We start from the raw sequence: 21164 nt of genomic DNA on the forward strand, positions 1-21164 counted from the left end.
TTAAATAAGTCTGTTACAAATAGGTGGTAGCACAGGGAAATGTCACCAGTCACAATTTATTATTTTGCCATTCCCTTTCAAATGAAAAGAGATTTGCTTTTGTTGCATCCAGCACATAGACAATTTTCCAGCATGTGATGCCTTTTCACATAGTCTTAAAGAATTTTAAATGGGTCATTTTATTTAGGAAATCCATAAAGTCATGATATATAGTAGATGGGACATAAAAAAAAAAATCTAATGAACATTTAGCCAGAAGCCCTTTTTATAAACAACAACAAACAAGAAGATTATTGGAATAATACTTCAGCTTGCTGTCACCTTCTACAGAGGCAGGGTGGAAAATGAAACAAAGAGCTGGAACTTCTTTAACTACCAAGACCTGATTTCTGAAACATTCAAAGGGTATTAACTTTCCATGCAGTGTATCTATCAAGTATCTCGTACATCTATCCTTTATTTACTACAATTTAAATTCTGTATGGACTTAAATTATTAGCAATGAACATTTCTTTTGTTTTTCATGTTCAAATTACCCTATGCATAACATTGAACACCTCTTCTCAAATCTTTGTGAGACAGGTAAGTGAAGGGTTGTCATTATCCCCCATTTTAAAGATAGAGAAACTCAAAGTGAGGCAAACACTTAAGCAACTTGAGCTCAGTGTGTCAAAACAGTTTCAGACTTGGCTCTGGCTGGATCCTAAAGACAGATTAAAGTTGAGAAGACCTTGTCATCCAGACCTCTTCCCTGAAGCACCTCCCTCAGTTCTCACATTGACGGCTCCTGAGACTGGACTTTCCTAAGGTCCACTTTTCAGTTCAAGTTCATGATAATTCTCTACCTCAGTGTACCTGTGTTTTGGAATAAGGCCTCCAAGAGGCTGCCTTGAAATTTTCCAGAAAACTATTCTTCTAAGTAAATTAAATAATGGATTTGATTAATGTACACAACAATAATCAAGCTAATACAATTACCAAAATTACAACATCTATCTTGCATCCTAAAATTGCTGATGAAAGGTAAGTGACACTCTCTTAAAGGTAAGGAGATAATAGCATTGCCTTCATTTGTCATGGAGTGCCAGGGAAGTCTGCTCATCTCCCAGTACGCATTGATCTACTCTTCAAGATAATATTGCATAGATTTGCACTGTTCTCATAACTCAAATAACTCCTAAAACCATGAGGAAAACTTTTATTCCCCACAAAAGAAATGGGGATACACTTACATTAGCTTAAAGCTGATCAAGTGGCTTGGAAAATACACATCCTTCTCTCTTTGCTTCACAGCTGCTTGGCTTGTAATGGTACCATTCCCATTTCTGCTGCTAGAAGTCACTAAACCATCTAAAGTCATTCAATCCATTTCCCTTATGTCCTGAAAAATAAATCCACAAACCACCATCATTTTAGTCTGTATCAAACCAAAATAGAATCAGATTAAAAATAAGAAAAAAAAAATCACTTTGTGTTGAAAGCAAAAGCCCCCAGAACTAAGACCCATACTTGGCAAGTCCTTTTCCTTGCAGTCGCCTCAACTCTGCACACTTACTAGAAATGAGACAGTTATAAACTAAAGGCATCTTTAATCTAGTAAAAATTAATTCAGACAGACAGCAGGCTGTGCTGTGTTGTTTGGCACCTCACAAACACTTGTCAAGTTGAAGACTTGCTTATCCCTCCCATTAACCCTGAGTGAACACGTGCCGCCAGCCCAGCCAGTGAGTGAAGGATGTCCCCCAGCAACTCTACCAGCAAGAAAATGTGTGAGGTTAAATTTGAATATGACTGCTAGTTTGGAGGAAGCATTCATCCCTGTCCAGACTGGATGAGTGATTGTCAGGAAAGCTTGGATTTCATGTTTCAGAAAGACGGTCTTCTATATTTGACCCCTAAGCAAACCAAGCAAGACAGCTACATGAAAGCTGTAGCTTTATACAGGCTTTACAGACTAAATACTTTAGAAAGAAAACCAGCTCTATACACAAAATCTGCTGACAGAGTGCTCTAACCATAGAATGCTGGGTTCAAGAAATGCTATTATTACCTTGGCAAAGGTTTCCTTGATCTTTTGTAAGGAAAAACCCAAGCACATGAAGAAAAAACCTGGGTAGCATTTTGAGTTTTGTGAATACTCAATATAGTCACAGATTTAACCAAATTTCTAATTAAATCAGACATCAAGAATCTGAAGTCAGTGATTAGCTTCTAGCTTGCTGGTGTATTTCTTAGACAACACTCCTTTGTGAAGATCAGCTGGGTCCTAACATGGTAGGAGGGGACAGAAAAGAAAAAAAAATCAAACTCACCTCACTTGGATGCTGTATAGTGCCTGAAATCCTACCACCCACATAAGTAAAACAGCAAAATAAAAAGCACAGGAGCCCTTAATTGGATTAGTTAATGTCCTGGGTTCAGCAGTAGCAGTCAGTTTTCTCCTGTGGTACAGTGCTGTGGTTTTGATTTTCAGCCTGGGAACAGCACTGATAACACCGGGTTTTATTTGTTGCTCAATAATGTTTACTCCAACCAAGGACTTTCTGAGTCTCATGCTCTGCCAGGGAGAAGGGGAAACCAGGAGGAAGCAGAGACAGGACACCTGACCCAAACTAGCCGAAGAGGTATTCTATACCACAGCACGTCGTGCCCAGTATACAAACTGGGGGCAGTTACCTGGAAGGGATAGATCACTGATTGGATTGGGCTGGGTATTGGTTGACAGGTGGTAAGCAGTTGTATTCTCTTCCCTTATTATTTCCCTTATCATTATTATTATTGGTGGTAGCAGTAGTGGTTTGTGTTATACCTTAGTTACTGGACTGTTCTTATCTCAATTCGTGGGAGCTACATTCTTTCTATTCCCCTCCCCATCCTTTCGGGAGTGGGGGGGTGAAGGAGGAGGGGAGTGAGTGAGCGGCTGTGTGGTTCTGGGTTGCCGGATAGGCTTAAATCACTACAGTTAACCAGCCACTTAAAAAAGAATCCCAGTTTGAAGCACCTAATGTTGATTTTTAAAGCCCTTGATTGTTATGATTAACAGAACTCTAATCAAATTTCCCAGGCTATTTACTACCACATAATAGGGACAAAATTGAACAAGGATAATGCAAGCCATAGCTGTAAGAACACTTTACAGCATAAAGCTAGGCAGACAGAGGTCAAAATATCATCCTTTATGCAAAAAAGGATCATAGAATAGATAAGGTTGGAAAGAACCTTAAGATCATCTAGTTCTAACCCCCCTTGCCATAGGCAAGGACATCTCACACTAAATGATGTCACGCAAGACTCCAGCCAGCCTGGCCTTGAACACTGCCAGGGATGGAGCACTCACAACTTCCCTGAGCAACCCATTCCAGTGCTTCATCACCCTCACAGTAAAGAACTTCTTCCTTATATCCAATCTAAACTTCCCCTGTTTAAGTTTGAACCCATTACCCCTTGTCCTGTCACTATAGTCCCTGATGAAGAGTCCCTTCACAGCATCCCTACAGGCCCCCTTCAGATACTGGAAGGCTGCTATGAGGTCCCCACGCAGCCTTCTCTTCTCCAGGCTGAACAGCCCCAACTTTCTCAGCCTATCTTCATACGGGAGGTGCTCCAGTCCCTGATCAATCTCGTGGCCCTCCTCTGGACTTGTTCCAACAGCTCCATGTCCTTTTTATGTTGAGGACATCAGAACTGCACACAATACTCCAGGTGAGGTCTCACAAGAGCAGAGTAGAGGGGCAGGATCACCTCCTTTGCCCTGCTGGTCACGCTCCTTTGGATGCAGCCCAGGGTACGGTTGGCTTTCTGGGCTGCGAGGGCACACTGAAGCCGGCTCATGTTCAGTTTCTCGTCAACCAACACCCCCAAGTCCTTCTCCTCAGGGCTGCTCTGAATCTCTTCTCTGCCCAACCTGTAGCTGTGCCTGGGATTGCTCCGACCCAGGTGTAGGACCTTGCACTTGAATTGGCTTTGAATTTCATTTGAATTCACTTGAAATTCACTTTGAATTGCACTTGAATTTCATGAGGCTGGCACTGGCCCACCTCTCAAGTGTGTCAAGGTCCCTCTGGATGGCATTCCTTCCCTCCACCGTACCAACCGAACCACACAGCTTGGTGTCATCGGCAAACTTGCAATCCCACTGTCCATATCACTGACGAAGGTATTGAACAAGACCAGTCCCAACACCGATCCCTGAGGGACACCACTCATTACTGGTCTCCAGCGACATTGAGCCATTGACCATAACTCTTTGTGTGCGGCCATCCAGCCAGTTCTGTATAGACCGAGTGGTCCATACATCAAACTGACATCTCTCCAATTTAGAGACAAGGATGTCGTGTGGGACAGTGTCGCATGCTTTGCACAAGTCCAGGTAGATGACATCAACTGCTTTGCCCCTATCAGTTCCATAGCCCCACCATAGAAGGCCACCAAATTAGTCAGGCAGGATTTCCCCTTAGCCGTGTTGGATGTTATCAATCACCTTGTTTCTGATGTGCCTTAGCATGCCTTACAGCAGAATCTGCTCCAAGATTTTATCAGGCACAGAGGAGAGACTGACTGGTCTGTAGTTCCCCGAGTCATCCATTTTCCACTTCTTGAAAATGAGGGTTATAGTTCCTTTTTCCAGTCTTCAGGAACATCACCTGACTGACATGATTTTTCAAATACGATGGCCAGTGGCTTAGCAACTTTACTCGCCACCTCCTTCAGGACCTGCAGATGGATTTCATCAGGTCCCATGGACTTGTGTACGTTCAGGTTCTTAAGATGATCTCAAACTTGATCGTCTCCTATGTTGGGCCTAAGGTCTTCATCCTCACATCTCTGCGTCTGTCTTCCCAGACTTGGGTGGTGTGGTCAGAGCATTTGCCAGGGAAGACTGAGGCAAAGCAGTCATTAGGAACTTCAGCCTTCTTCAAATCCAGGATAGCCAGTTCTCCTGATAGCTTCCGGAGAGGGCTCACATTGTCTCTAGTCTGTTTCTTCTTTGCAATGTTACTATAGAATCTCTTCCTGTTACCTTTCACATCCCTAGCCAAGTTTAATTCTAACTGGGCCTTAGCTTTCCTGAACCGGTCCCTAGCTTCCCGGACAATATCTCTGTATTCCTCCCAGGCCACCTGTCCTTGCTTCCACCTTTTATAAGTTTTTTTCCCTCTAAGTTTTCTCAGCAGCTCTTTATCCATCCAAGGAGGTCTCCTGGCCCTCCTGCCACATTTCCTTCTTGTCAGGACGCAACACTCCTGAGCTTGGAGCAGATGATCCTTGAATATCAACCAAGAGTCTTGGGGCCCCCTGCCCTCTAGGGCTATATCCCACGGAACCTTACTAAGCAGGTTCCTGAAGAGGCCAAATTTTGGTCTCTTGAAGTCCAGGGCAGTGAGCTTGCTACATGCTCTTCTCACTGTTCTGAGGATCTCGAATTCAACCATCTCATGATCGCTCCAACCAAGGCTGCCCTGGAGCATCACATTTCCAATGAGCCCTTCCCTATTGGTGAGCACGAGATCAAGCATGGCACCTCTCTTTGTCGGCTCCTCTACCACTTGCAAGAGGAAGTTATCTTCCACACAATCAAGGATCCTCCTGGATTGCTTGTGCTGGGCTGTACCGTCCCTCCAACAGATGTCAGGGTGATTGAAGTCCCCCATGAGGACAAGGGCCTGCAAGTGTGAGGCTGCTCCTATCTGTCTACCGAGTGCTTCATCCACAGAGTCCTCCTGATCAGGTGGTCTGTAAGAGATCCCCACAGTAATGTCAGCCATCGTTGCTCTCCTGTTGACTCTGACCCACAATCTCTGTTGACTGATGTTCTGGGTTCAGCAGTATCAGTCATTTTTCTCCTTCTGGTGCAGTGCTGTGGTTTTGATTTTCAGCCTGGGAACAGCACTGATAACACCAACGTTTTTATTTTTTGCTCAGTAATGTTTACTCTGATCAAGGACTTTCTAAGTCTCATGATCTGCCAGGCAGGAGGGGAAGCTGGAAGGAAGCAGAGACAGGACACCTGACCCAAACTAACTAAAGAGGTACCCCATACCACAGCACGTCATGCCCAGTATACAAACTGGGGGCAGTTACCCGGAAGGGTTAGATCACTGCTTGGATCAGGCTGGTTATTTGTCGACAGGTGGTGAGCGGCTGTATTCTCTTCCCTTATTATTTCCCTTATCATTATTATTATTGGTGGTAGCAGTAGTGGTTTGTGTTATACCTCAGTTACTGGACTGTTCTTATCTCAACCCGTGGGAGCTACATTCTTTCGATTCTCCTCCCCATCCCTCGGGGAGTGGGGGGAGTGAGGGGAGGAAGGGGGGGAGAGTGAGGGGAGGAAGTGGGGGGGAGTGAGTGGGCGGCTGCGTCGCTGGGGGCTGTCAACTGGGCTTAAACCACGCCAGTTTGTTTGTTTTGTTACTAGCTCCCAACTTCTGGGATTAATGCCCTCCTTTTCTGGATGTGCTATGATGGATGCTTGCGGCCGCCCCACAGTTTGGGCCCAGGCCAAGCAGAGCAGCTCCCTCTCAGCTCCCCTGGCACAGCTCGGCCCCTGCTGCAGGCAGACCTCCGCCGAGTGCAGCCCTGCCCATTGTGCACCCCCGCCTCGACAGACCGGCGGAGGCCCTTCAGACGTCCCGAGCTCCGCTCCGCAGCCTCCCCTCTCCCCGGCTCTGCCTGGGGCCCGCGCTGCCGCCGCCGGGGCTCCCAGACCGGGACCGGGCCCTGAGGCGAGCGCCCCCCCGCTCCAGCTGCCGCGCCACGCGCCGCTCCCGCGCTCGCTGGGGCGGGTTTTACCGCGCAGGGCGGGGCCGTTCCTGCTGGCTCCGCCCCCTGAGAGCCCCCGCTCGCCTCAGCGGAGCTGCCGGATCCTGAGGGGGGCCGGGGGGGCCGGGGCTCCCTCTGCGGCTCTCTCGGCTCAGAGCTGAGGCTCCTGGGTGCGGCGTTTCCCCCCGCTCCGGGGCTGAAGGCTCCTCTCTGGAGCGGCCCACCTCGGCAAAAAAAATCTACTAGCAACAGCAATACACCAGCTCAACACCCGACAGCTGCTGAAAAATATGTATAACCCAAACAATTCTATTGCCTTGACCAAAGCTACATGAAATCAAATACAATTCAACCATGAAAAGCTGAAAAAGTTTTAAACAGTACTAGGTTTACTTTGTGATCTAGCTACGCATGAAAAGATACACAAGAATGCTTAACCACCGTCTGGCCTCAGTTATGCCTGTATCAGGACATACCTGCACAGCCTATACTCACCCACACTGTATCTTCCCACTGTCCTGAGTTTACCAATAGCAGTTTTTCTCCTTCTTAGTAGCTGGTGCAAGCTCTGTGTTTTGACTTCCAGCCTGGGAACAGAGCTGATAACACCGATTGTTTTTAATTGTTGTTAAGTAATGTTTATTCTGGCCAAGGACTTTGTGAGGCTCATGCTCTGCCAGGGATGAGGGGAGGCCAGGAGGAAGCAGACACAGGACACCTGACCCAAGCTAGCCAAAGAGGTATTCCATACCACAGCATGTCATGCCCAGGGAGGTAACTGGGAGTTACCTGGAAGGGCACGGTCTCTCTTCAGGGGGGGGTCGAACTCGTTCGGCAGTGGTATCTTCTCATGTTATTTTCTCTTATCAATATTATCGTTGGTGGTAGCAGTAGCGGTTTGTGTTATACCTTAGTTACTGGACTGTTCTTATCTCAACCCGTGGGAATTACATTCTCTCGATTCTCCTCCCCATCCCTCCGAGAGCAGGGAGGGTCGGGGAGGGGGGGGCGGGGGAGTGAGTGAACGAGCTTTTCTGTTTGAGTTTAAACCACGACAGTTCTTCTCTAGGGGGGAGGGTAAAAGAATGTCTCCTTCACAGGTTGACCACCCGAGAAGGAGAAAAAAGATGTGTAATTGCTAAGCACCTTTATTATATACCTCCCAAAGTATAAAGGTGGTGACCACACTGGGAACGTAAGACCGATCAGTTTCATGATCAATGATTCTATTGTATTACAAGTCATTATCATAAAGTACAATGAGACAAAAACCTTAGCCCAAGCCCCACACTTCAAAAAACACCAACACAGCAAATACCGGCTGTATGTAATGTACAGAGTTCTGAAACTGTGAGATCAAGAGGAACAGCTTTGAGAGCCAATAAATCAGCATTGTGACGAGTGACTATTAATCCGGTCAGATCTGTTGTTATCTCAACCCTTCGTGCCCCACGCTGGGCGCCAAAAAGGAACTGTCGTGGTTTAAACCCAACCACAAAAGCTCACTCACTCACACCACCCCCCTTTTCTCTTTCTCTCTCTTTCTTTCCTCCCCCCCCCCCCCCGCCTCAACCCTCCCCGCTTCCAGAAGGATGGGGAGGAGAATCGAGAGAATGTAACTCCCACAGGTTGAGATAAGAACAGCCCAGTAACTAAGGTATAACACAAATCACTACTGCTACCAACAATGATAATATCGATAAGAGAAAATAACCTGAGAAGAGAATACGATACCACCATCGAACAAGTTCGACCCCCCTGAAGAGAGACCGTGCCCTTCTGGGTAACTCCCAGTTACCTCCCTGGGCATGACGTGCTGTGGTATGGAATAACTCTTTGGCTAACTTGGGTCAGGTGTCCTGTGTCTGCTTCCTCCCGGCCTCCCCTCATCCCCGGCAGAGCATGAGCCTCACAAAGTCCTTGGCCAGAATAAACATTACTTAACAACAATTAAAAACAATTGGTGTTATCAGCTCTGTTCCCAGGCTGGAAGTCATCATTAGTCTGATACGCAGATAGAGGAGATCATCTGCATTCATCTCTTGTTCTGAGTGGCTTCAGGCTCCAACTGGGACAGGAGCTGGCCACCAGCTCTACATGGACACAAGCCCCCAAGGGTACCCAGGGCTTGTGTCCACAGCATGAGTCCATCATCCCCTGGCAGCAGCCTGCTGACGTACTGCAAAGGGTTTAGGAAATTAATCTAGCTCTCCCTCTTTTCCACACCATTGAAGCTACTGTGTAGCCTCTTTGTTACCACCTCACTAGTTGGGTGGGAGCTATTTCAGCCTTTGGAAAGCCAGTAAAGACATCTTATTCTGCTGTTTCCTCTTTTTTTATTCCCAATCTAAAGTCCATAGACATCACTGCAATGTTGTGAGGGTTTCGGGGGGGGTGGGGGGGTGGATTCTGAGACTAGTTATATTTTCCTCTAATGAAATGTTATTTGCCAGTGTCATTGTGAGTGAAGTAAATACCAAAATCAATCCCAAGTTCTTTAAGTTCCTAAAGGTTCTCCTTTTTGCTTCTATCATTAAGGTAGCTTTCATCTAACTACTGTAACATATTACTAAAGCTAATGCTTTCAAGCCTTCAAGGATAAATGGGATCTATAGGTAATAAGTCTTTAGAGTTAACTATCAGTAGACAGCTTTAGAAAGAATATAAAAATCTCACGCTACATATCTGGAGGCCCCAGGTTACAAGGATTTGAAAGCAATTAATCCTTTTCAAAAGTGAATCTATACTTGCCTACTGCAGAATTTCACAAATTATGTGAAATAAACTTCACAAACTATCTCATTCCAATCACCAGTGATCTTGAAACCTACCTCAGTGACTGAGCTCATTTTCTTGTTCCGACATACCTCTTTTTGCTATATTTACAGCCTGCGCACTTCCTTTTTCTGCTGACTTGCATTTTCACTTTTTTATTTTTCTTTCACAGTTCCCTGAAGAGCAGAATTACAGAGTTCATTATTTCTAATACTAGATCCAGCTGTAAGATTTAGGCCAGAGAAATACAAGTTAAAGGAATAATTTTCCCCATAATTTATTCATATCCTTCTCAAGGTGGGGGAAGATTAATTAACGAATGGGTAAGAATAAAGAAAAAATTACATTTGCTATGGATATAATATTTTAAAGCTATGAAGAATCAATTCTACTGTAATTACCAGGTTCACAGTATGTGAGTTCTGGTCCTTTTATACACACCAGCTGAACTCTGGAACATGCCATCATTTGCCCTTAATGTGTCGCTAAAGCTACAAACTTTATGGACAATGAGCTGGCAATAAAGCATTTTTAATTTTAATAGGTCTACCAGAAGGAACAAACTGGACAGGTTTCTAATACTCATTTTTAGTGGTTCAATGTGTTAGCCCTGCCAGTTTTACTTCTGACTTCATTTTTTTCTTTTCAATCTCAACATTTTTTAAATGTTTTATTATTTGCAGTTTAAGACTGTTTTATCTTGCTTCCCTCTAGCCATCTCTGTTGAAGTAGCCCACGCACACCATGGGTACCTATCAAGCAACAGCCTGCAGATGCCAAGGAGCTTGCAGCTGCTTTCTGGGCCTGAGTCAGTTTATTGATGCAACATTGCACTGGTGCATACAGAGGCACCCTATGAAATTCCACCCACCTATTCAGTGATGTTTTTGGATGAAGTTTCTTTTTGCTTTTGTTTGACATCTCTGAGTTTGACTTGTTTGATGCTGACTGGATCCAAGAGTCAAGTTTGACCACAATACAGCATTTGTTTTAGATTAAAACAGAGAACAGTACCTAATCTAACAACTTTTATGCCCTAAGATCACTAGTCTGAAGCCTGAAGAATCAAAGTCCCAGAATACGTCTACAGGGGTATGATATAATAGCATCACAGAAACATGGTGGGATGGCTCCTATGACTGGAGTGCTGGAATGGAAGGTTGCAGGCTCTTTAGAAAAGACAGGCCCGGCAAGAGGGGAGGGGGAGTTGCTATTTATGTTAGGGATAGGCTGGAGAGTATGGAACTCTGTCTGGGGACAGGTGAGCAGTCAATAGAGAGTTTGTGGGTCAGGGTTAAAGGACAGGCGGCCTGGGAAGAATGCAGGGATGTTGTCTGGGAAGCCAGGGACCAGGTTAGGCAAGCTAAGGCCCAGTTAGAATTAAACTTGGCTAGGGATGTTAAGGATAACAGGAAGGGATACTATAGTGAATAAAAACAGACTAGGGACAACGTAGGCCCCTTCTGGAAGCTATCGGGAGAAAAGACTACACTGGATTTGAAGAATGCTGAGGTTCTGAATGACTTCTTTGTCTCTGTCTTCACTGGCAAAGGCTCTGACCACATCACCCAAGTCTTGGAAGGCAGAGCTACATGTTGGGCAGAGGGTGCACTTGACATGGCAGTGTCACAGACATATCAGTTCCCTGCCTTTTGTGCAGAAAATCATTCAGCAGCTGTGAATATTTCTTAGTTACTATGAGGTTCCCTCCACAGTCTTTTTTTTTCACACAGACTCTCTAGTGACTATAACACAGATTGAACCATTTTAAAGACAAAACCAAAATCTGTAAACCTGGTGAGTTTTACCCATAGTTCAGTTAATTCTAGAAACACTGATCAACATTTGAAGTGGTCTTCAAAACAAAACTGCAGCCCTTTTCAAATTACATTAATATTGGACAGATTTGCAAGAATCTTTAGTGACACTTTTATGTGCCTTTGATTTTTACTATGTAGCTTGAAGACCAGAGCAACAGCCTGCCTGATGTCACTCTGTCACAGTAGTGTTAAAAGTGTTAGCTGCAGGACAACATATCCTAGACTCAGGGAAGGAAAGGTGGAATTTGTAGTAGCTTCACAGATCCCTGACAAAAGAGAAAATAGAAGGAAATGTTGGAGGAATGGGTAGGGAGGGATATCCACATTCTGACATGGGGAGGAAGGGGGGAAGGGCATGTCCATAGGGATCCTGAGTTGAGCAAAAACAAAAGCACAAACAGTGCTTTAAACATGGATGAGAGAAGATGACTCTACAAGAAAAACAGCAGCTCAGCCAGAGCCCCAGGCAGCCATGGCTTCAGAAACAGGAGGGTGTGCATTTGGGGAACAGGCAACTGTCCTGTCCCACAGTCTTAGTCTTACTAACACTGTGAACACTATCATTTACAGCACACAAAGTGGAGAAAGGCACATTTGCAGAGCTGTTCTTTGGTCACCTCATAACATCAAAGTTCTCTCACAGGTGAATATTAAAATTTTACCCACCACCAACAGTTTGCCTTATGAGGCTAGTATCTCATGAGGCTAGCAAGTCTAAGCTCCCTCTCCAAATTCAGCTTTCAGAAAGTTGAACATACTGTTACAAGTCAATGGAACCCAGTAAAAAAAAAAAAAAAAAAAAAAAAAAGAATAAAAATCATGACTAGCTAGCATGTCCCAGCTTGCTCCCCAGCCTTGGAGGTACTCTTGAAATATTTCTGCCCTGCCTACCACTGGCCACAGTGCTGAACTTAGTTGCAATTGATATTCATTATTTCATTATTTAGCCCGTGAAATAATTAGGTATCATATGTCCTTCTATGGACATATCCAGAATGGAGTCATAGTGTAATGCATAAATAAAACTGATAGTATTTCAGTAGTGTGGTAGCTTGACATTCCACAAATGAAGATAAAAGAATAAACAACTGAAAATGCTTGTTCGGGTTTTTTTTTTTTTTTTAAGTATAATTAATTATATGTGTAAATACATTAGCTACAACTCTGGACAAGCCAGGAGACAGCTAATCATAGAGAAAATGTAATTGAAGGCTCAGACAGATGACCACCCATCTTCTAGACATCCCAGGTGTTTATGTGCTCTCCAGGCTGTTTATCTAGGCTTATAAAAACACATCTGTTCACAGAACTGGGACACAACTACAAAATGCAATGCACAGAAATACAAAGAAACTCAGTCCTCCCACAAGGTTTTTTTCCCCTTTCTCCTGTCACTGGAGTCAGCCTAAGAAACAGTTCTTGTAGCCACCAAAACACACATGCTTCAACACACACGCTGAAATACTGCTCTTGTCAACTGGTCTTAAATACGTGATCAGTTGCTCCATTCACTATGTCCTAGACCAGGTTTGTGCTTAATTGTTTTTCCTAACAGGGGGGTTTATAACTTTTAGAACTTGGGAATTTTTTCATTCTTCAAGGCAGAATTATCAGCCAGAAATATGTTTTTTAAAAAAGACCCCTAAAACTGTATTTTTCACTATTCTTACTCTTCTGGAATCTTTAATGCCCAGAATTTCATTTTAATCAATCCGCACGTATGCAACACAGTGCTTATTGTCAGTAGGACACACCTGGGATTACATTGCTTAGAAAAACTGTAACGCAAAATTTGTGTCTTTGTCTGGTTTTTACGTGTCCTTTAGCCACCTTCGGAGGCAAGTCGATGTCCTACCATCTCCATGCTTAAATACGGATAATAAATGTCAGAAGCAGCCTCTTAAGAGTTCTACTCCTTTTCAGCCTGTAATGGAACTGCTTTCCTGCAGGAAATAATGGGATAATCCTTCACTTGAGAATGTGTCATTTCTCCTGGACTGCTGCAGTTCTTTTAAGATCTGCTGGTTTACCCCCTAAATACAATATTTGGAAATGGATTTTTTTCAATAATTTATTCCCTTGAGATAAGTTTACAACAACTAAACTAATCAGGCATGAATCTAAGTAAACCTGAAAATGCTAATATGCTTCCAAGCACCTGCTCCTAATGAATTAGGTTTTGGTTTCTGTTTTACTTTTAGACTGTACGAAAGTCACCCATGTGACAGAGGCGCTGAATTTCCTTTCCATGTTCAATGCCACCTCACCTCTTATAGGTCCTGTCTCAGGCAGGATGGGGAGGTTGCCCCAAGCTGTGCAGCAACACAGGTTGGACAGCCCAGTGGTAAGCCTGACAAAATGGAGCTAGGCTGAGAAAATTAAAAAAATAATGTAATTCAGAAAATATTCACCTTCATGTACCTGTTCATCATCAAAGACACAGGAATGATTATAACATACAGATATTTCACAGCTTTTGAACTTCATCTAACTGTAACTGCATCATTTCCTAGTGGCTGCCCAATTACAATTAATAGCTGTAAAAATAAAAGAATATTTTTAACAAATTCAGTACATACCTGTTAAGCTTCCATAATTACAGCTTCAACGGAAGAGAGAGGCAGTGGATGAGGAGCTCTGGTGTGGTACATATCCACGTGAGTATGGTGTTATCTGGCCTTCTTTGTACATTCACTCCTTGCGCTTATCCTAAGCGTCTTTATCAGTTTTCCAGTCATATGTTTCAGGCATAAATATAAAATCAACATGATTTCAGAAACTAGCCCTTTATCCAGCCAGACAGAGGGGCTCCTGCATGCTCATTCACACCTACTAAGCATGTTGTTTAAGCTTGATGAATATTTAGGCAGGAATAATTGAATCCATTTACATTTAATGACTGCTTCAAGGTTAGTTTTACCACTTTTCGAGCTACAAATGTAATTATAAATTTTCTCTCCACACTTCACAAGAAAAGATTTAATTCTGAAGCCAAGAGGATAACATTTACCACAACTGATAGAGGCTGTGGTGGCAATCCTGATGCAGGGTCAGATGTGATCACTTGTGACTTCAAGTCACAGCCAGGGTTTTCCTCAGAGGCAACCATGGGAGGAGAGCTGACAGAGAACTGCAGCTACAGCAAGCTGATCAAATTATCCTATCAGCACTACTTAGCAGTTTACACTTCAGGCACAAAAAGCTTCCACCCTGCCTGAGGTTACCTTTCTCCATCTATACTGCTCTCGCCACTTCATAATTCAAGCTTCCAGTAACCAGCATTGAAACTGGATAGTTTTTTTGAAACTTCCTCCATGAAATTATATGCTGCATCTCCAGCATATAATTATCTGTGCATATAAATGATGGACATTAACTGAAATTGACTGAAATGATCCAAAACTACTAGGATTATGTTTATAGAGAAAGATTTAAGCACATACATATTAGTGGTATTGTAACTATATTCTTGCAGAGTACAATGAAAAGCAGATACCCATATTTCCATCGCAGTGCTGGCAGAACTGTTATGCTACGCTTCCTCCTCAAAGAGCCCAAAGTAATCAATTAATTTATCATAGAAAAAAATATTTGAAATTTTACAATTTCCTTAGTATTGATTCCTGCTCACTGATGAACGTGATTTACATCATATTTAGTTAATATTATCTGTTCATTTATACTCTACACCCAGAGTAGCTTATGACTTCACCCAAGTCTAGGCACAGAAGCATGGAGAAACCTAGATATTTATGAAGCTCAGGTACTAGTTATTGGAGACTGGGTTGCCTGAATGATGTCTTTTACCTGCAAAGTACTGTAACTAGCCAAGTCTAACCTGTTAGGCTTCTAAACATAGGATCCAATCATAAACTAGCCCACTTCTCCCAAACAGTAAAAAAAAACAACCCCCAAAATACCCCGCAAGTCTTCAGATAGTAGCTGATTGACTGAGACCATCATGTTTCCTACTGTTGTTGCTCAGTGTCTTCACAATGTTGTGGAATCACTCATCCTCCTCACTTGCCAGCTCCTACCCTCAAATATGTACACAAAGGCATGCTGCTCCTGAGAAGTAAGAAGCATCTTTGGGTGCTGCAATATTTGATATCTTTAAGGGATGCCTCTTTCCTGCTTGCACGATTTTCACGCCAGCATCTAACTATTGTTGCTCCCCTAGCCAATGGGCAGCTGTTTAGGGCCTCTGGCTGACTTTTGACAAGAAACTGCTGATGAGGCAGTTCCTGTGATCAGAATCCCCAAGCTAATTCCAACAACTCCATTCTGTCATGTTTGTCATAAAATGAACATTCAATGCAGCCACGAACAGCTGTGCTAATTATACCAAAACAGCACCTTTATTTAATCACCCTTTTTATCATTATTAACTAAGTAGCAAATTGAGTATATTTACACAACACATTAAAAAATTGCAGAGTACACATATCTCAAAAAAATTCTGCACTTGCTTAGAAACCATTACCACTCCTGGTCTGTATAGTTGCTAAGAAAAATGCAGTTAAACTAGCCTGCTTATGTAAAGTGGCTAACAAGCAACTCTCAAGCAATATTTTTCTTTAATTTATGGATTAATTACAGTTGCTACTGGAGCAGTTCTAGTCACAGCTTCATTACTGCATAGTATTAATTTTAATTTTATAACAGTTTAGTACATTCTTTTTTCATATATTGCTTTACAATATTTTAATTCAGTACAAAAATTCTCCCCACATACCAGCTTACTTTAGTAATTCTCAGATCTAGAATGCTTTTCATAAATACATGATTTTCAATTATGCTTTTTCATTTTGTATATTTTGGTGACCTTCTGTGAGAACCAAAGGAACTAGATCTTGCGGAATACATCCTTTAGAGCAATTTTCATAATAGATATGCAATTAAACATGACTTTTCCCTGTAAAAATCACCAAAGACTTTCAATGCCTTTGACACAAACAGCTCCTGATATTTACGGTATTCACAAAAGAAATATCCAGACCTGGTTGCTATGGCAGGAAAATCTAAACTCCTGGGTAAAGGATTTGGCATGTCAAAGTGGTGGGAGTTAAATGGTAAAAGAAAGCACACTCAGCCAGTGAGAACTTGCAGGATTTAAAGGAGGAGTGGGTACTTATGTGATAAATGGCAGGACTATTTAATACTGTAGGGTATGAATGAAAGCTGTTCTCAAGCAAATACAAGCTTCACTAAGCTTGTTCAGTCACTAAGGTTTGGGAAAAAAAAATCTCTTTCAATATCTTAAACTATTAACTACAATCCTCCTGGACTTTTGGGGGGACATCTTCTTCTATAAGTCAATGAAGATAACTGTAGCTATTGCTGCACTGAAATATGTACCTCTACAGTCAGACTCACTACAGCATTTGCTATTCCTGCAATTCCTTAAAAGCATAGGAGAAATTCAATAGTAATAAAGGAAAAATTGTGCTTTTCACAAAATGGACAAGAATTATATGAAACCAAAGGGATTTGAACAGTATTTCTGACAGAGACTACTATCAGTTTGTAATCCGCCAAACCCAAAATACAAATGCTGCTGGTGGTAGAGAAACATGTGGCCACAAACATCTTTAATTGCATATTGCACCTATTTATACTAGAAAGCAATCCTCATTTTCATGCAGACAGACAGCACTATTAGTCTCATTAATGTGACGAAAATAAAAAAAAAAAAACATGCAAAAAGGTCCATTATATATCATTTTGATACTTTTAACTAATTTTCTTACCAACCAATTCCCTTGCATTAGTTATCCTCATCAAAAAGCCTGCAGTTTTCCAAAGGGTCTTGATCCATGGATAGTACCAGGAATTGAAGAATGGATCATTAAGAATCAGCCCAGATCAACAGCACCTTTAGAAAATGAAAAACAAAACAAGTCAGTCTCAAGAAAAAAGAACAACACATCTATTCCCTTTTTCCTTAAGTGTAATTGTTCTGACAGTCATGACGGAAAATCTATGGTCTGAACATATAAACCATCTGTGCAAAAAATTTTACTCCAAATAGATTAAACTGTTAACATGCTGTCCTGGATTCAGCAGTAGCAGTTATTTTTCTCCTTAGTAGCTAGTGGAGTGCTGTGTTTTGATTTTTTGGCCTGGGAACAGCGCTGATAACACCGATGTTTTTAGTTGCTGCTCAAATGTTTGGTCTGACCAAGGACTTTCTGAACCTCATGCTCTGACAGGGACGAGGGGAGGCTGGGAGGAAGCAGAGACAGGACACCTAACCCAAACTGACCAAAGAGGTATTCCATACCACAGCATGTCATGCCCAGGATGTAACTGGGAGTTACCCAGAAGGGCTAGGACTGCAGGGTTGGACGAGGTCGGTGTTCGGCTGTGGGGAGTGGAGCGAGTTATTGGTCGGCTGGTGTTGAGGTGTTATATTCTTTCCTCTTGTTATTTCCTTTATCAATATTATTATTGGTGGTAGCAGGAGTGATTTGTGTTACACCTTAGTTACTAAACTGTTCTTATCTCAACCCGTGGGAGTTGCATTCTTTTTGATTCTCCTCTCTGTCCCTCCGGGTGTAGGGGGAGGGCAAGAAGGGGGGGAGTGAGTGGACGGGCTGTGTGGTTTATGGCTGACTTTGTTTAAACCACAACACATGAACAAGATGTAAACCTCTGATTTTTACTGCTCACACTGCTCCTTTTCCTTCTCCTTTGTTTTGACACTCAATCAGCAAAATCAACTTCATTTTTTATATGAGAGGTAATGCTCTTTTTTTTTTTATCATGTTAACATCAGAAACAACAGAGTCTACCAACACAATGCTTGGATACATTCAAAATAGGTATTAGTTAAGAGAGTGGCATATTGTAATCTGGAAATACTGAATTCGTGTTGAATATCATATATTATCATAAAATCATGGATTCAAACAGGTTGGAAAAGACCTTTAAGATCAAGTCCAACCAATTGTATGACAGGCTTAACCAGAACATAGGTTTTAGGATAAATTTAGCTTATTATTATCAAAACATGCACACTACTAAAGAAATTCTTCTTCTGGTAATCCTACAATGCTACCTCATATCTCTTGTCCTGGGTTTACCAGGAGCCATTTTACTCCTTCTTAGTAACTGGTACAAGCTCTGTGTTTTGACTTCCAGCCTGGGAACAGAGCTGATAACACCAATTGCTTTTAATTGTTGTTAAGTAACGTTTATTCTGGCCAAGGACTCTGTGAGTCTCATGCTCTGCTGGGGACGAGGGGAGGCCGGGAGGAAGCAGAGACAGGACACCTGACCCAAACTAGCCAAAGAGGTATTCCATACCACAGCACGTCATGCCCAGGGAGGTAACTGGGAGTTACCCGGAAGGACACACGCTCCCTTCGGGGGGGTCGAACTCGTTCGGCGGTGGTATCGTATTCTCTTGTTATTTTCTCTTATCAATATTATCATTGGTGGTAGCAGTAGTGATTTGTGTTGTACCTTGGTTGCTGGGCTGTTCTTACCTCAACCCGTGGGAGTTAGTTACATTCTCTCGATTCTCCTCCCCATCCCTCCGGGAGTGGGGAGGGCTGGGGGGGTGAGTGGACAAGCTGTGTGGATCGGTTTAAACCACAGCAGCTCTGTAGCAGGCAAACACAGTGGAATTTTCTATGTATCAGTGAAACTATACTAACTCCATTGCCTGAATCAATGCTTAAAAATATTAAAACAATATTTACATTCTACGTAGTTACATTCCCTTCCCACATGTTTATTATCAGTTTTCTGAGGTCCTAATACAAGAATTTTGAGTAGTTAGTCACAGCTCTTTTATGTGTTTCATCAGTGCATGCATCCCAACAGAAAAATACTATAGTGCAGATGAACAGATTTCCAACCTCAAGAATGCCAAATTTCTTTCTGTAGAAACTCTTTGCTTACACCTGCTCAGTGCTGTAATACTGCTCAGCCTCAGGCAGCCTTCTGGTAAGTCCCTTTTGTCGGAGTCATAATGAAAAAGATTATGAATTAATTTTGCCTCTTACTCCCCAAGATTTCAGTTGTTCAATTACAACTATTAAATTTCAAAAAGGTCTTGCTCATATGAATTTTGTTTCTCTAACAAGAAAGATAAACCATTCCTTTCATAAGTGCATAAATGTATCTTGATAAAAAATAGTCACAAATTGAAAAATGCATTCGGTACATTTCCACCAAACAGAAATATCTTCAAAAACACTCTCACAACAAATTTAATATTGCTATCAGCTCTAGTTATAGATTTAAGTAAGTCATTCTAAAATTTGCTAGTAAGCATAGAGTCCAGGAAACAACATATTCACTTTTCCAGACAAAGCTGCCTGGTATTTTCATCTCTAGCTGCAAGACCCAGAGTAGCTGAGGAACTAGGACTTTGAGACACCGATTACTCCTAAAACAATATTTGCAGTTTCAGGTTGGTCCACTTCTGAAAGAAGCTGGAGTAGAAACCCCAGCTGATCATTGTCACAGCTGGAAAAACGGGTCACTGATCTCCAATACACTGACAGGTTGGAGCTGTCTGTAATGTTTTCAGATCCTGGTAACGTGTGGAAGGAAAGATAGAATTAGCTCAGAGAACTCTCTGAGTATTCTGGGAGGTCAAGAACTAATAAGTTTATAGTGTAAATGAATTTCAGCTGACCTAACTGTCACTGAAAGTCAAGATAATAAAATTCCTTAACACCAATGCAGCATTAAGAAGCAGATGTTATCTATTATGGTGCCAGATGCATGGAGGGTACCTCCGCATAATGCACATGCCGATTCTTATGGGTTTCTTGATTATAAGCATTCATCTCATACATATACATTATAATTCTCAGAAATCTCATACATATTATAATTTATTCCTAGAACTAATTAACTTAGGTTACCCACTGGAGCATGCTACAGTTTATTTTGAGTGAGGGTCCCAAGGGACTTTGGGATCCTTGGTGGTTGTATCTTTGTTGATCTTTGGTTGAACTTATCTTCTTTCATGGTCTTAGGTTGTCCTCTCTTCTGACTTTGTGAGGAATGGTTCCCAGTTCACTGAGCTGGAAAGGCATTTTGTAAAGAGTGGTTACTAGTTCAGTGAGCTGTCTTGTTCCTTCTTGAAATATATATGTTTTTGTTTAGCTAAAGTTTAACTTGGTTTATCTGAGCTAGTAAAATGAGTCATCTCCTACCATAACCAGAACTATTCCTTGTGCTAGACTTGAACTGACCTGTCTTTAGAGCCAACATGAACCTACTAGATGTTATTACTCCACCATTACACTCACTGAAATCTTAGCATACAGCATAACTCCAGATGTAATTTGAAGACCACCATCTTTCCTCAAGATTTTCCAAATTATGGCACAGTACACTGAAAATTAGAGACATGATAAACACCTTTACAACCAAGGAGGTCTTTACATTCCCCTCAGATTTATACTGAAAGTCTCCCTCTGCAGTTCTGTGATCCAGATGCTAACCTGGAACACAGAAATCTTGATTAGTATCTTCGCTCCAGTAGGAATTTAGGCTAATAACTTTGTATTGCCTTGTCTTAACTACCCCTTCTGTAGGTACCTTAGAGAAAGGGGTCAAAAATTCTTCCTGGGAACTGTTATACTGTCAGCTGGTTGGATACTTTCAGGAGCATTTACAGAAGTGGCTTCAATCATGTGATCTTAAATAATACGGGAAATCATGGATTATAAAACATTTCAATTCACTATCCTTAACAGTATTTAGTCCAGTTTAACAGATTTCTCTTCACCCTGTTATCTTAGCACTTCATAATACAGTACAAAGTGTGAATTTAATTAACAA

The 21164-nt window shown here is 42.2% G+C and overlaps 1 protein-coding gene across 16 annotated transcripts in view; it reads right to left on the minus strand.

Moving 5' to 3' along the window:
- LOC136017796 (uncharacterized) overlaps window positions 1-21164 on the minus strand; it is a 47366-nt gene that overhangs the window by 14356 nt on the left and 11846 nt on the right. For 8 of the 16 annotated variants that reach the window (XM_065686507.1, XM_065686517.1, XM_065686432.1 and 5 more), the window contains exons 3-5: window positions 17108-17232; window positions 13937-14074; window positions 1233-1381 (exon numbers count right to left, since the gene is read on the minus strand). The gene's annotated coding sequence lies outside the window, so the exon portion shown is untranslated. Of the gene's footprint in view, window positions 1-1232; window positions 1382-7257; window positions 7350-9629; window positions 9714-13936; window positions 14075-17107; window positions 17233-19556; window positions 20402-20741; window positions 20825-21164 lie in introns of those variants that run through there. The other 8 variants (XM_065686439.1, XM_065686456.1, XM_065686503.1 and 5 more) reach the window with 8 other exon arrangements.

Source organism: Lathamus discolor, chromosome 1 (assembly GCF_037157495.1).
Source record: "Lathamus discolor isolate bLatDis1 chromosome 1, bLatDis1.hap1, whole genome shotgun sequence".
In the NCBI taxonomy this organism is placed as follows: Eukaryota; Metazoa; Chordata; class Aves; order Psittaciformes; family Psittacidae; genus Lathamus; species Lathamus discolor.